We start from the raw sequence: 6,976 nt of genomic DNA, 5'->3' as shown, positions 1-6,976 counted from the left end.
GTCTAAAGATCTGCAAAAACAAGAGTTTTCGGTAAATGTCACATCTTACCGAAAAACTTTCTAAGTTTCGTAACCTGAGGATTGAGCAATGGATGACTCGCTCCTGCTCCAGACAGTTAACCCTTTTGAGAGGAAAACTGTCAGTAAGCTGGTTGTAGATATGCAGGGGGGGGGGGTTCTCTTACTTGTACTATACTAGGCAGCCTGGACCCCCTCCAATGAGTCTGATGTAGGATGAGTCCAGTGTATTCACATGTTCGCTCCTCCAGTGCTATGATTGTCAGATTTCCTGAACACAGAATGAAATATTACTGAGCGTTAACCACCAGGCGCGGTGCCTCTGCCCAGAAGTGTTGCACCGTTCCATCACACGAGAGATCCCATCGCCTCAGGAGTTCTGTCAGGGGTTTGGACCCATGGTTCTCAATTTTGCTTAAATTTCAATGACTTGATATCTTTTTTATGTTATTATTTGGTTTCCTGGGAAACATTGTTACAAGAAGGGAGTGTAACCACCAAGCTCAGCGCCTCCTCAGGTATCAGAGGATTGGGGAGCAAATAACAGGGTAACAACAGGACAAGAAAGGAGTGTAACCACCAAGCTCAGCGCCTCCTCCTGGTATCAGAGGATTGGGGAGCAGATAACAGGGTAACAACAGGACAAGAAAGGAGTGTAACCACCAAGCTCAGCGCCTCCTCCAGGTATCAGAGGATTGGGGAGCAAATAACAGGGTAACAACAGGACAAGAAAGGAGTGTAACCACCAAGCTCAGCGCCTCCTCCAGGTATCAGAGGATTGGGGAGCAAATAACAGGGTAACAACAGGACAAGAAAGGAGTGTAACCACCAAGCTCAGCGCCTCCTCCAGGTATCAGAGGATTGGGGAGCAAATAACAGGGTAACAACAGGACAAGAAAGGAGTATAACCACCAAGCTCAGCGCCTCCTCCAGGTATCAGAGGATTGGGGAGCAAATAACAGGGTAACAACAGGACAAGAAAGGAGTGTAACCACCAAGCTCAGCGCCTCCTCCAGGTATCAGAGGATTGGGGAGCAAATAACAGGGTAACAACAGGACAAGAAAGGAGTGTAACCACCAAGCTCAGCGCCTCCTCCAGGTATCAGAGGATTGGGGAGCAAATAACAGGGTAACAACAGGACAAGAAAGGAGTGTAACCACCAAGCTCAGCGCCTCCTCCAGGTATCAGAGGATTGGGGAGCAAATAACAGGGTAACAACAGGACAAGAAAGGAGTGTAACCACCAAGCTCAGCGCCTCCTCCAGGTATCAGAGGATTGGGGAGCAAATAACAGGGTAACAACAGGACAAGAAAGGAGTGTGACCACCAAGCTCAGCGCCTCCTCCTGGTATCAGAGGATTGGGGAGCAAATAACAGGGTAACAACAGGACAAGAAAGGAGTATAACCACCAAGCTCAGCGCCTCCTCCAGGTATCAGAGGATTGGGGAGCAGATAATAGGCCAACATCAGGACAAGAAAGGAGTGTAACCACCAAGCTCAGCGCCTTCTCCAGGTATCAGAGGATTGGGGAGCAAATAACAGGGTAACATCAGGACAAGAAAGGAGTGTAACCACCAAGCTCAGCGCCTGCTCCAGGTATCAGAGGATTGGGGAGCAAATAACAGGGTAACATCAGGACAAGAAAGGAGTGTAACCACCAAGCTCAGCGCCTCCTCCTGGTATCAGAGGATTTGGGAGCAAATAACAGGGTAACATCAGGACAAGAAAGGAGTGTAACCACCAAGCTCAGCGCCTCCTCCAGGTATCAGAGGATTGGGGAGCAAATAACAGGGTAACATCAGGACAAGAAAGGAGTGTAACCACCAAGCTCAGCGCCTCCTCCTGGTATCAGAGGATTTGGGAGCAAATAACAGGGTAACATCAGGACAAGAAGGGAGTGTAACCACCAAGCTCAGCGCCTCCTCCTGGTATCAGAGGATTGGGGAGCAGATAATAGGCCAACATCAGGACAAGAATAGAGCGTAACCACCAAGCTCAGCGCCTAATCGTGGCATCAGAGCACTGGGTAGCAGATAATAGGGAAACATTGGGGGTCATTTACTAAGGGCCCGATTCACGTTTTCCCGACGTGTTACCCGAATATTTCCGATTTGCGCCGATTTTCCCTGAATTGCCCCGGGATTTTGGCGCATGCGCTGGCATGCACGCGGCGGAAATGGGGGGTGTGGCCGAACGAAAACCCGATGGATTCGGAAAAAACGCCGCATTTAAAACAAAAAATGTGTCGCGAAAATGACACTTACCTTCACCAGGTATAGGCCGGTTAATTTCAGGGCATTCCAGCGCGCCTCCGGGGGAACTTCAGCGCAGAAGCGCCACCTGGTGGACGGCGGAGGATCTACCTTAGTGAATCCTGGCCGGACCCCAATCCAGCGCAGAGAACGCGCCGCTGGATCGCGAGCGGACCGGGTATGTGTGACAAGAATGGGGTGTAACCACCATGGGGGTGTGATGCTCTTCAGTTGGACTTTTCATAACGTATGTGGCGCACGGTCTGATAGAGCACTGGACCCCCCTTTAAGTGCAGAGATTTGTGTGGCGTCAGGTGCAGTGCAGCCACATACTGTATGGGGCACATTTACTTACCCGGTCCATTCGCGTTCCAGCGGCAGCTTCTCGGACGTGCGTTCGGGTCTTCCGGCGATTCATGAAGGTCCTGCACCCGATGTCCACCAGGTGTTGCTGCTGCGCCGAGGTCCGCCGAATTGCGTCGGAGTTCACTGATCTCTTTCTGGTGCAGGTGAGTATGGCCCGTGCGACCAATTTTTTGTTTTAAATATGGCGGTTTTTCTGAATCCGTCGGGTCACCATTTGGCCACGCCCCCCGATTTCCGTTGTGTGCATGCCAGCGCCGATGCGCCACAATCCGATTGCGTGCGCCAAAAACCCGGGGCAATTCAGGTACAATCGATGCAAATCGGAAATATTCGGGTAACACGTCGGGAAAACGCGAATCGGGCCCTTAGTAAATGACCCCCAGTGTGTCTGTAATAAATGGGGGTCATTCACTCTCCTGGTACTTTCCTCCCTTTATACTTCGCTCTGTGTCTTCTCTCTGATACTTTCTTCTCTGTCTCTTCTATCTCCTTTCTATCTTCTCCTTGTTTTCTCCTTCCTCTTCTCTTACGCAGTCTGTCACAAAAAAAAATAAAATTTGGACAGTTCTCTTGTTGTTGCCAAATACATACATACTTAAAGGGGTTGTCCGATGGTGAAATACATGGCTCCCTTCTTCCAAAAACAGCTCCACTCCTGACCATGTGTGGTATTGCAACTCTATGGGGGTCATTTACTAAGGGCCCGATTCGCGGTTTCCCGACGTGTTCCCTGAATATTTCCGATTTGCGCTGATTTTCCCTGAATTGCCCCGGGATTTTGGCGCACACGATCAGATTGTGGCGCATCGGTGCTGGCATGCACGCGACGGAAATCGGGGGGCGTGGCCGAACGAAAACCCGACGGATTCGGAAAAACCGCTGCATTTTTTTAAAAAACGCGGCGGAGGAACTGCCTTAATGAATCCCGGCCGGACCCGAATCCAGCGCAGACAGAGAACGTGCCGCTGGATCGCGAATGGACCGGGTAAGTAAATCTGCCCCTATATCTCTATACAAGTGAGGTGCAATACCGGCACAAGCCAGGGTCTGCGCTGTTTATGGAAGGTTCTTCAACCTTGTACAACCCCTTTAAGTTCACTTTAAAGTTGCTAAATACTCGGCTCTGCTACATCTGGTACCATCTGCTGCTATCACTGCAGAGCTGAGGAGGAGGAAGGGTCACATCCAGGACTCATCCATCATCCACATAACGATCCCCCGGCCAGTCCGAGAATAATCACAGGAAGCGTCCGGATCCGGGGGCAGCAGCCGCGTCGTGTGACAGTGTGTGACAATGTGTGACAGTGTGTGACAACGTGTGACAACGTGTGACAGTGTGTGACAGTGTGTGACAGTGTGTGACAGTGTGTGACAACGTGTGACAGTGTGTGACAGTGTGTGACAGTGTGTGACAGTGTGTGACAGTGTGTGACAACGTGTGACAGTGTGTGACAGTGTGTGACAGTGTGTGACAGTGTGTGACAGTGTGACAACGTGTGACAGTGTGTGACAGTGTGTGACAGTGTGTGACAGTGTGTGACAGTGTGTGACAACGTGTGACAGTGTGTGACAGTGTGTGACAGTGTGTGACAGTGTGTGACAACGTGTGACAGTGTGTGACAGTGTGTGACAACGTGTGACAGTGTGTGACAGTGTGTGACAGTGTGTGACAGTGTGTGACAACGTGTGACAGTGTGTGACAGTGTGTGACAGTGTGTGACAGTGTGTGACAGTGTGTGACAACGTGTGACAGTGTGTGACAACGTGTGACAGTGTGTGACAGTGTGTGACAGTGTGTGACAACGTGTGACAGTGTGTGACAGTGTGTGACAGTGTGTGACAGTGTGTGACAACGTGTGACAGTGTGTGACAGTGTGTGACAGTGTGTGACAGTGTGTGACAGTGTGTGACAACGTGTGACAGTGTGTGACAACGTGTGACAGTGTGTGACAGTGTGTGACAGCGTGTGACAGTGTGTGACAACGTGTGACAGTGTGTGACAGTGTGTGACAGTGTGTGACAGTGTGTGACAGTGTGTGACAACGTGTGACAGTGTGTGACAGTGTGTGACAGTGTGTGACAGTGTGTGACAACGTGTGACAGTGTGTGACAGTGTGTGACAGTGTGTGACAGTGTGTGACAATGTGTGACAGTGTGTGACAGTGTGTGACAATGTGTGACAGTGTGTGACAGTGTGTGACAGTGTGTGACAGTGTGTGACAGTGTGTGACAACGTGTGACAGTGTGTGACAGTGTGTGACAGTGTGTGACAGTGTGTGACAGTGTGTGACAACGTGTGACAGTGTGTGACAGTGTGTGACAGTGTGTGACAGTGTGTGACAGTGTGTGACAGTGTGTGACAACGTGTGACAGTGTGTGACAGTGTGTGACAGTGTGTGACAGTGTGTGACAACGTGTGACAGTGTGTGACAGTGTGTGACAACGTGTGACAGTGTGTGACAATGTGTGACAGTGTGTGACAACGTGTGACAGTGTGTGACAGTGTGTGACAGTGTGTGACAGTGTGTGACAGTGTGTGACAGTGTGTGACAACGTGTGACAGTGTGTGACAGTGTGTGACAGTGTGTGACAGTGTGTGACAACGTGTGACAGTGTGTGACAGTGTGTGACAGTGTGTGACAGTGTGTGACAGTGTGTGACAACGTGTGACAGTGTGTGACAGTGTGTGACAGTGTGTGACAGTGTGTGACAACGTGTGACAGTGTGTGACAGTGTGTGACAACGTGTGACAGTGTGTGACAGTGTGTGACAGTGTGTGACAGTGTGTGACAACGTGTGACAGTGTGTGACAGTGTGTGACAGTGTGTGACAGTGTGTGACAGTGTGTGACAACGTGTGACAACGTGTGACAGTGTGTGACAGTGTGTGACAGTGTGTGACAGTGTGTGACAGTGTGTGACAACGTGTGACAGTGTGTGACAGTGTGTGACAGTGTGTGACAGTGTGTGACAACGTGTGACAGTGTGTGACAGTGTGTGACAGTGTGTCACAGTGTGTGACAGTGTGTGACAACGTGTGACAGTGTGTGACAACGTGTGACAGTGTGTGACAGTGTGTGACAGCGTGTGACAGTGTGTGACAACGTGTGACAGTGTGTGACAGTGTGTGACAGTGTGTGACAGTGTGTGACAGTGTGTGACAACGTGTGACAGTGTGTGACAGTGTGTGACAGTGTGTGACAGTGTGTGACAACGTGTGACAGTGTGTGACAGTGTGTGACAGTGTGTGACAGTGTGTGACAATGTGTGACAGTGTGTGACAGTGTGTGACAACGTGTGACAGTGTGTGACAGTGTGTGACAGTGTGTGACAACGTGTGACAACGTGTGACAACGTGTGACAGCGTGTGACAGTGTGTGACAGTGTGTGACAATGCTCTGGCGGCAGAACACATTCATATTTCATGATGCACTGACCTCCGCAACCTTAGCTACTGACCCCCAATGTAACCCAACCATAGACCCCCCAGGGGTCACCTGCAGGTTATTACAGGACATTTCCAGGATATGATTCTATTATTATTATTATTATTTTGCAAATTAAAGTAAAAACCGGAAACAGATATTAAAGTATTCACCCCCCTGAGGCTGCGGGTCACTGCCCCCTTGTCAAATAATAGTTCAGAAGCTGTCAGCAGGAGTGACCATACAGACTGTCCCTGGAGACACTTCTAATTACATCGCTTTGTATGTTCTTAGTAGCAGCAGGACTGTGATATATGGATTTATACTCCAGGATTATATCTTCTCAAATGCCCAGTTGGCGTCTCCTCACACTGCTGTGCTCTGTGCCCTCTGCAGGCAAGTTATAGTATTGTCTTTGGAGGGATGTGAGACCTTTGTGTATGTTGTTAGTAGCAGCAGGACTGTGATATAAAGAATTATATTCCAGGATTGTAGCTTCTCCAGGTGCATTAGGGGTGGGTCCTCACACTGCTGTGCTCTGTGCAGATACTCTTAGTGTAAGGATCCATCCTAACCATTGTGAGGAAGTGAGAGGTGTCGTGTGGGAGAACTGCTATCCGCCCCACAGGCAGATGAGGGTGGTGGCACACGTGACCAAACGCAGACCAAATCGCACCCACCGGGGCGGGCCGTGGCCCGATCGCATCGGTGTTTCTATGGTAACGAGCCGCTGGTGTTTTGCATTAATTTAATGGCGGCCGTCATGCCCATAGTCAAGGAGCAGATGGAGGAGGCACAAAGGACCCAAAGCCGGGTTTATAACAGGACAGCAAAAGTAAGGACCTTTAATCCCGGTGATCGGGTGTTGGTGCTAGTCCCTACTGTAGAGAGTAAGTTTCTCGCTAAACGGCAAGG

Source organism: Engystomops pustulosus, chromosome 3 (genome assembly GCF_040894005.1).
Source record: "Engystomops pustulosus chromosome 3, aEngPut4.maternal, whole genome shotgun sequence".
In the NCBI taxonomy this organism is placed as follows: Eukaryota; Metazoa; Chordata; class Amphibia; order Anura; family Leptodactylidae; genus Engystomops; species Engystomops pustulosus.
The sequence above is the reverse complement of the archived record's forward strand: the minus strand, read 5'-3'. Positions refer to the sequence as shown.